Source organism: Oratosquilla oratoria, chromosome 36 (assembly GCF_046742065.1).
Source record: "Oratosquilla oratoria isolate Oo_2021 chromosome 36, ASM4674206v1, whole genome shotgun sequence".
Taxonomy (NCBI): domain Eukaryota; kingdom Metazoa; phylum Arthropoda; class Malacostraca; order Stomatopoda; family Squillidae; genus Oratosquilla; species Oratosquilla oratoria.
Window position 1 is genome coordinate 36,297,098 of NC_134812.1, and position 10,000 is coordinate 36,307,097.

A 10,000-nucleotide genomic window follows, 5' to 3' on the forward strand; every position below is an offset into this window, starting at 1 on the left:
GGGAAGGGAAGGGAAAAGAAACAATGAAGAACGACGGGAAAAGAAGGGATGAGAGGAGGGAGCGAGGGGAGGTAAGGGAAGAAAGTAGCTGGGAATGAAACAAAACGAAGCGGAACGAGAGGGCAGGATGGTGGGTGCGTGGGAGTTAGCTTCCTACCATACAATAACCTTGTTCTATACAAATGTCCATTACCTTGTATCGAAATATGTGGCCTAGTGGCAGAGGAATGGGAACCTGAAGGAAGAAGACCAAGGGGGGGACCCCGCATGCGCTGGATCCAGAACATCAAGGACGCGATAGAGAGGAGAGGAAGTGATGTGCAGGCAGTGGAAGAAGAACAACTCCACCAGAACAAAAGAAATTGACGTCTTCTTGCACAGCTGGACCACTGACAGGAGATAAGCCTCTTTCACACTAGGCAACTAGTGACCGTCACTAGTTGCCTACCATTATTTTAAATTGAGCCTTTCACACTACGTCACTGCGGTTGCTCGGCTGCGCAACAGGCTATGGCTGTTGCCCGCTTCGGTAACAAGTGACCGTCACTGGCAGTTGCCGTCACCGACCGTCTCTTTTTCTTGACTAGCAAAGCCAACAGAAGCACCTCCTCCATTGATGCCATTCTTTTGACTAATGAGATGATGAGAAAGGATTCCACAACTCGGTGACAGTCACTGGTTGCTTGCAGTTTCCCGAGACTTTCACACTAGGCAACTAGTGACCGCCACTAGTGACGGTCACCAGTTGCCTAGTGTGAAAGGGGCCTAACAGGAGTTTGGTGAGAAGGTGAGAAGTGGCAAAGGATGTTGGGCAGCGAGTCGTAGTACTGTCCTAGGCTATCTTGAGTGATTTCCCTATGAACCAGAGTCAAGCGGCATTCTTTTATGACTGGAGAATAATATTCAGTCAAATAAGAATTCAGATAACTTTTAATATCTATTATTCCTCTACTTTAGGATACGTTCGTAAAATTTCTATCTAACCGTCTCTATAAATCCCCATTTTTGGCGAGTAATTGTTCTCAAAATATAGTAGGATGTGTGGGGAACTCCATCCGCAATAGAAGGGAAAATTAAAAACAAGTCGAGTTAAATAAAAATGGTCTATGGGTGAGTGAGAAGAAGAAAACCTCAAAAAAATGGGGTGGGGGGAGAATGGAATTTCAAGGATAACTATTTGGGGAATATAGGACCGCCAATTTGGTAGGGAAAAATGAGCAGAAATAAAAAAAAGTCATATAAAAAGAAAAGTAAAATAAATAAGAAAAAAGAGAAAATAAAAAAATAAAGGAAAGAAGAAGAAGGAGAGAGAGAGAGAGAGAGAGAGAGAGAGAGAGAGAGAGAGAGAGAGAGAGAGAGAGAGAGAGAGAGAGAGATCGCCTCATTGGCCTACCCTCCAACGTTATCCATACAAAGCCCTCAGCGTAACTCCGCCTTCAAATAAACATCACTGATTACTCGTGCCTCGCAAATAGACGCCGGCAGGTGAAAGCGAGCCGAAAGGGCTCAGCGCCTTCCGTAGTCTGTGTCCGCGGTTTCACCGAAGGCCGAGGCGCGAACGGCTGTCTAAGCGCGCGCGCGGCGACAATCAAATAAACGTGTTTGTGTGAGAGGAGCGGGAGAGCGGACGGAGGAGAGGCAGAAAAATGTGTACACAAACACTGACTGCACCCGTTATGGTTCTTGACGAAAGATAAACATGCACAAGTTGGACGTCAAGGCTGTAAGGACAATCTAATACATACATGAATGAGTTTATATTACGTGAAAAAAATACCATGGAGTTGTGAATCTTCACGATAAATAAAGGAAGAACATATTGCCTGAAGACGGAGAAGACAGTTTTGCTGTCAGTGGGATGAAATAGTGAGAACTATCTTGGTGAGGTGGTCTGTATATGGCTGCACAGAAACGCTAAAGGGAGGTCAAGCTATCATCGCTGACTTGCCGAGTGATTTCCCAAAGGTTCACACTTCGGATTCTCCCTAATGCATGATCATTTCTTAAAATACAATTGAATTGGCCTTGTATTACCTCTAAAAGCGACCCTGTGCGCAGGCCTTGGAGGTATCAATGTCACATTTGTTTGAAAAAATATGAATAAATAAATCATGATAGCAATAAAATGATGATGAATATCATGGTAACTACAATTACCACCAAAAGTTCTGATACCTATCTAATCTGACCTTGCGGTGACTTTGCACCAATTTGCAAAATTTTCGCTGTGTGTTGTCACTTTGTCAATATATTCGTTGTCTTACAGTGAAGTATCACTACATTTGGGGTGGAGGAGCTTTGGTGGGGTTTTAAGAGCGCGATTGCTTCACTTTATAGTTTCGGTGTGGTGTGGAGGAGCTTTGGTGGGGCTTTAAGAGGGCGATTGCTTTTCTTTATAGCTTTGGTGTCATAGCCCAAATGATGCCACGGTCTGCCCAACAAAACTAAGATGCAAAATGAATAAATAAATAAATAAATAAATAAAATAAGATAGTGTTTGGGAATTTTAGCTTTCCTATTCCTAAGATAGTAACCAGCATATTATTAAACCACGTGCCTGTTCTGTGATTTATTAGCACACACACACACACACACACACACACACACACACACACACACACACACACACACACACACACACACACACACACACACACAACGTAAATACATACATACATATATATGCATGTATGTATATATGTATACAATGTGGAAATGTATATTAAAGCACATATACTTAGCAATGTTGTATTTTGCACACATATAGGTGAGTTGATAGGATAGCTTATGGCGAGTATACATTTCGCTGTGATGCTGACGACGGAAAATTAAACATTACGGGAAAAAAAAAACAGAATACCGTCCTACAGAGAGCACCACAGAAATGAAAAAAGTAAACTAAAAAAAAAAAAAAAAAGGAGAGAGAGAGAAAAAAGCATCACACTAACATACCTTCATTTCCGTTCAGACCACGAAGCGCATTATCCATGTGGGGCTAGAAAAATAAAAGAAAGAATATATATAAATATATATAAGAACTCCAAAAATTTACATTGATTTTGAAGCATACACTTCTCACCACTGTAACACCCTTAACATGCTTTATTCTGTTCAACTTCAGACTCGTTCGCCCCTCACAGGAATGCCACTGAAATGAAGGGGGTTAAACAAGAATTTGGTGAAAATGTAAACAAAACCAACCCAACAAAACCCAAGGAAAACCTTCTCACCGTGAAGGCTAAAAAGTATGACAGTTGTATTTTTTCCCCCTTTTTTTGGGTCAGTCCCTACAAGATAATAAATAATTAAATAACAGCAGCAACACGTCATTCCTATTTATAGACAGGGTGACAAATGGAAGACGTTCTCGGATTCATATGGAGTATGACCCAAGTCGCCCTCTCAGCTGAATAAAATCGTTTGCCTTTTATTAGAATAAAAATATATTAAAAAACGTTTCCATGCAAGCGCTCATGTGTGTGTGTGTGTGTGTGTGTGTGTGTGTGTGTGTGTGTGTGTGTGTGTGTGTGTGTGTGTGTGTGTGTGTGTGTGTGCGTGTGCGTGCGTGTGCGTGTGTGTGCATGTTTGTATGGATATACGAGTATGTATGCATGTGTAGGAGCGCGAATGTGTACGTGTTGAAAAGTTTAATAACTGATCCAATCCCAAGGTGAAATATTTTACATTGTGTCTTCATCCATGCATATCCATTGTGGGACCATCGACCTATCCTTTGGGCGACGATACAGCTATTTACACCCAATGGAGCCTTTGATCCACAGAAGTAAGCAGAGAAACCTTTCGTGAAGGGGACCAGGGGGGGGGGGGGCTTCAGGCTATCTCAATTACCTTCATAAGGATGATAAAGACCTTGAAAGAATTTATTATCGCCAATAAAAAATGGATTCATTCGACCGAATGAGAATGATCCCATCAAAAACATAAAGATAAACTCTTACAACTACTAGCAATTTCAGCTATATATATACATTTAAACCTGAAACAAAAATAACACATAACTGAACAAATAACAGAGTAAAACATATACAGTAAAATGGAAATAAAATATGTAATCAATTGTTAAACTCATACAATAACAGGAGAGCATCCTGCAGAGAATTTCGAGCTGTCTTCAGTTCGGGGACCATATTTTGACAATTTTGTTCCGGTTATCATTTTTTTTTTTTTTCTTTTTTTAACTGCAGGCCGAACACTGCACTGAGAGTGCTCAAGCGGAACGCGTATTCAAAGTTTTTATCGAATATGACCTCCAGTCGACCATATTAAGAACAAAGCAGGCATGTGTGCTAAAGTTACTCTCAAATTCCGATGGGCCGAATCATTAAACCTTATCTGATTATAATATATATACATATGTATATATATACATGTATATACATATATATATGCATGAGAAATCACATAAACTCGTAATTCTAAATATGCGGAAAAACCACAAAGGAAAAATAAAAACTGATAACCAAGCGCTTTCGTCTATTCAGACATCCTCAGGGTACATGTACCCTGAGGATGTCTGAAGAGACGAAAGCGCTTTGTCATCAGTTTTTCTTTTTCCTTGGTGGTTTTTCCGCATATACATATGTATATATACATGTATATATATATATACATACGTATATATACATGTATATACATACATATGTATATACACATGTATATATATACATATGTATGTATGTATGTATGTATGGAAGACAAATGAATGGCAGCGCGGTGAGCTGAACACAGACAACAGTTGTAGTTTTATTCACTGACGTTTCGTCCTTACCAGGACATTCTCAAAGTACATACAATCTCAGAAAATGAACAGCTTACATAATTCATCCTTGCCGTGTTCCTCTCCCTCCATACTCTCATCCGTTCTCAACACTTCCCATGTGACTCCGACCATGCCGCTTCTCCCTCCGTTCTCAATCGTCCTTTTGACCTCCTTGATAATTAAAGTGCCTGCAGCCCCTGCTAATCTTATAAACTCTTCCCTATGGTTGATGCAGGGGTGGGAAGTAATGTAGGCTGCCTCCACTATTTTTCTTTTCGTTTTCTCTAGACCTTTGTGGAGCACTTCTATCTTGTTCCAATCTGGAAGATGGTCACATTAATCTAAATGAACCACTAGAGAGTTGGAGGTTCTGTGAGCTCTGACGTCATTTTTGTGTTCATATGTCCTCAGCTCCACTGATCTTCCCGTCTCTCCATAATATCCTAACGGACAACCACCACATGGTACATTGTAGATCGCACCTTTCGCCATACCTTTTTCTGATTTATTTCTATTCTTATTCCTGACCTCTTCTAATTTCGTACCCGTGGAAAAAGCAACGCTCACACCCGCTTCTGTGAAAATATGTCCCAACTCCTCCGCGTACTTCGAGTTGGGGACGGACAAAAACCCAGCCCTGCCTTCTCCGGACCGGTTGTCCTTCTTTCTCATTATTACCGTTACTTTCTTTCTCAATCTGTGCAGTAGTCCTTCCGGGTATCTTAGTTTAGTGAACACTTTGAATATATATTTAATTTCATCCTCTAAAAACTCTTCCCTGCAAATACGGTACGCCCTTAAGAAAAATCCTATAACCACTCCGTTTTAATTTTGTTACTATGCGCTAAGTAGAGATGATGATGTGATTCATTTCAAAAGGACGATTGAGAACGAAAGGAGAAGCGGCATGATCGGAGTCACATGAGAAGTGTTGAGAACGGGTGAGAGTATGGAGGGAGAGGGACACGGCAAGGATGAATTATAAAAGCTGTTCACTTTCTGAGATTGTATGTACTTTGAGAATGTCCTGGTTAGGACGAAACGTCAGTGAATAAAAATCCAACTGTTCTCTGTGTTTAGTTCACCACCCTTCCACTCATATACATGTATATATATATATATATATATATATATATATATATATATGTATATATATGTATATATATGTATATATATATGTATATGTATATATGTATATACATATATATATACATACATATATTATATACATATATTATATATATATATATATATATATATATGTAGGGGGGTGGATAAAGGTACCTTTAGTGTCCGTCAGCTGCGTCCCAGCGGATGGGCACCACTGATTCTCATCCATCTCCTAAATCTCTCACGTGTTGGCTCGAAGCGCCACACCCCGGTACACCGCCTCAGCTGACGAGGTAAACTATGTGAGGGGATTTTTTTTACACTGCACCACTATACCTGCAGGTTGAGATATTCAGAATACCCCTGCCGTTTTCGTGTGGATAGGGCCCTTAGCCTTGGTCGGCAACCTACCAAGGAGAGAGTGGACTCCGAATTATTACCTCTGCTGTCTTGTAGGCATCCTCTTTAGGAAATGACTCGGGAGGAAACCCTAATGAATCCGGATGCTAAGGATGAGTTCTACGTGAACCTCGCATCCACCATCAGTAACATCCCCAACACTGAACAACTTGTTCTCTTGGGCGACTTCAGTGCCAGTGTAGGTGCAGACATCAACTCATGGCCATCTTGCCTTGACCCGTTTGGAGTTGGAAAACTGAACGAAAACGGATAGAGGATGCTCGAGTTTTGCGCCTTTCACAACCTGTGCATCACCAACTCCTTCAAGACAAAACTTCAACAGAAGGTCTCCTGAAGACACCCTCGCTCAAAACACTGGCACCAACTGGATTTGATCCTAGTCAGGCGTGCCACCATCAAGAACGTACTCCAAACACGATCTTACCATAGCGCGGACTGTGATACACACCACTTCCAGGTATGCTGTAAGATCAGGCTGCAACCCAACAAGTTCCATGCAAAGAAACCAGGGATCCCATGCACTGACGTCAGAAGATGACCCAGTCAGATCTCGTAGATCAGTTGACAGAGGTATTTGAGAAGGACTATGATGCATCGCAGTCCGGAGACACCGCTACAGAAAAGTGGGAACTCTACGAGACACCATCCACTACACAGCCCTGGCTACCTTCGGGAAAAAACCTGCAAGTCAAATGAGTGGTTTGAAGCCAAGGCATAAGAGATGACCCCCGTTATCGATGCCAGGCGCACCGCACTAGTCGAGTACAAGTGGTCACCCACTGAGGGGAATCTAAAGATGCTCACGGCTGCCAGGAGCGAGGTCCAGCAAATTGCCAGGCGCTGCGCCCACAAGTACTTGAAAATACTCAGTGAGAGGATCCAGACGGCTGCTACAACGATCAACATTAGAGGGATGTACAATGGCATCAAGAAGGTACTGGGACCAAAACACAGCAAGGCGCCTCCCCTTAAATCCGTCACTGGAGAAACCATCACCGTCCAAGGTCAGCTGATGGCTAGATGGGTGGAACATTATTCCGATCTCTACTCCAGAGAGAACACTGTGGCCCCCTCAGCCCTGGACGCCACTGAGTGCATGCCAGTCATGGAAGAACTCGATGCAGAGCCAACCATTGGTAGTTTGGCAACAGGAAAGGCACCAGCTAGCAACAGTATTCCCCCAGACCTCATCAAGCACTAGACTACCCTACTGCAGCCTCTCCACCAAGTCCTCCCCAGTGCTGGAGAGAGGGAGCTGTGCCGCAAGATATGAGAAATGCCAAGATCGTTACCCTATACAAGAATAAGGGCGAGAGGAGCGACTGCAACAACTACAAAGGTATCTCCAACTCAGCATTGTAGGCAAAGTCTACGCTCGGGTTCTCCTGATCCGTCTGCAGAAGCTGGCTGAACGTGTTTATCCGGAATTATAGTGTGCCTTCCGAGCTAAAAGGTCCACGGTAGACATGATTTTCTCTCTCCGTCAACTCCAGGAGAAGTGTAGAGAGCAGCGAACGCCCCTGTACGTCGCATTTATCGACCTCACCAAGGCCTTCTACCTTGTCAGCAAAGATGTTCTTTTCAAGGTTCTCAGAAAGATCGGCTGTCCCCCAAAACTGCATAGCTTAATCGAGTCTTTCCACTCCAACATGACGGGGACCGTACAGTTCAATGGCAACATCCCCTAGTCCTTCAACATACACAGCGAGGTCAAACAAGGATGCGTGTTCGCCCAACTCTCTTTGGGATCTTATTCGCTCTCCTCCTGAGGCACGCATTTGGCACAGCACAAGAGGAAATATACCTGGGGACCAGATCAGATGACATGATCTTCAATCTTGCTCGCTGTTCGCTGATGACGCAGCAGTACTGTAGTGACACACAACCAACGGGAACTGCAGTTGCTGACAGGCCGCTTTTCCCAGGCCTGCAAAGACCTCGGGCTGATCATCAGTCTGAAGAAGATCAACGATCTAGGCCAAGACACACCTGCACCACCAGTCATCATCATCAACGACCATGATTTCGATGTTGTTCACCAGTTCACGTACCTTGGATCCACCATCACCGATATATAATCCCCCCCTTGACGCTGAGATCGACAAGAGGATCGGGAAGGCAACCACAACACTCGCTCGCCTCACATCATGAGTGTGGACTAACCCCAAACTGACCGTGAAGACAAAGATGGTTGTGTACAGCGCCTGTGTCCTCAGCACTTTGCTATAAAGCAGCGAGACATGGACCACATATGCCCACCAGGAGAAAAGGGTCAATTCCTTTCACCTCAGAAGCCTTCTATTCATACTTGACATCTGGTAAGGCAAGATGACCAACATTGACGTCCTGTCTCGCACTGGCCTTCCCACTATGTACACCTTGTTGATACAACATCGGCTGCGCTGACCAGGTCACGTTTGGTGCATGGAATATGCCCCAATCCCAAAAGACATCCTCTACGAAGAATTTACCACAATACAGAGAAGCTTAGGCTCCCCGGCAGCTGAAGTACAAGGATGTGTGCCAAAGAGACATGAAGGCTCTGGACATCAACATCAACTCCTAGGAGGACATCGCGGCCGACCGCACCAGCTGGAGAAGCACGCTTCACAAACAGCTGCTGACTTGTGGAGAGAAGCTGTCTGCTGTGCCAGCAGATAAGCGAGCTCGCAGAAAGGAAACGACAATCGACAGACCAGAATCAACACACAGATTCCACCTATGCGAATGTGACTATCACTCTCACATCGGTCTATAGTCATATGAGGCGCTGCTCAAGCCGAGCAGTCTGGAAAACTAACGGACGGATATATTGGTCAGTCATGACCGACGGAGGCCGATGATGATGCATCTATGTGTGTGTGTGTGTGAATTACTATGGTCTTGGATCACATGTTGGACTCATGAACGACAGTTATCACCCTCCCAGATGTGAGCTCAGTGCTCATATATGATCTAGGGGTGATGCTGTGACCTTACACACACACACACACACACACACACACACACACACACACACACACACACACACACACACACACACACACACACACACACACACACTCGTGGGCGGGGAGTTGTGTGTGTGTGTGTGTGTGTGTGTGTGTGTAAGGTCATAGCATTACCCATAGATCGGTCATACGAGCTCTGAGCTCTCTTCCGGGAGGGAAATAGCTGTCAATCACGAGTCCAACACGTGATTCAAAGACCAAGGTGAATACACACACACACACTCAACTCTCCGTTCACAAGAGTTGGACTACCATCTCGTAGCGCAGTGATACTGAAATTATTTCAGCCCTGGGCGGGATTCGAGCTCAAATCGCTGGAATGGCTGTTGCGAATGCTACCACTGCGCCGTCGAGCAGGGTGTGTGTGTGTGCGTGTGTGCGTGTGTGTGTGTGTGTGTGTGTGTGTGTGTGTGTGTGTGTGTGTGTGTGTGTGTGTGTGTGTGTGTGTGTGTGTGTGTGTGTGTGTGTGTGTGTGTGTGTGTGTGTGTGTGTGTGTGTGTAAGTGTGTGTATGTAAGTGTGTGTATAGGAATGCGTGTATGTGTGCGTGCAGCCGTGTGTGCATGCATCCGTGTGTGTTGCATCCGTGTGTGTGTGTCTGTGTCTGCATGTGTCTGTGTATGTGTGTCTGTGAGTGTGTATGCATGTGCATGTGCATGTGTATCTGAGCATTTGTGTGT

General features: G+C 44.1%; 1 long non-coding RNA gene across 4 annotated transcripts in view; it reads right to left on the reverse strand.

The window, feature by feature from the left end:
- Window positions 1-10,000, reverse strand: part of LOC143019233 (uncharacterized) — a 907,500-nt gene that overhangs the window by 287,061 nt on the left and 610,439 nt on the right. For all 4 annotated transcript variants that reach the window (XR_012965809.1, XR_012965807.1, XR_012965808.1 and 1 more), the window contains exon 4: window positions 2,953-2,995. This is a non-coding gene — a long non-coding RNA (uncharacterized LOC143019233). The remainder of the gene's footprint in view (window positions 1-2,952; window positions 2,996-10,000) is intronic.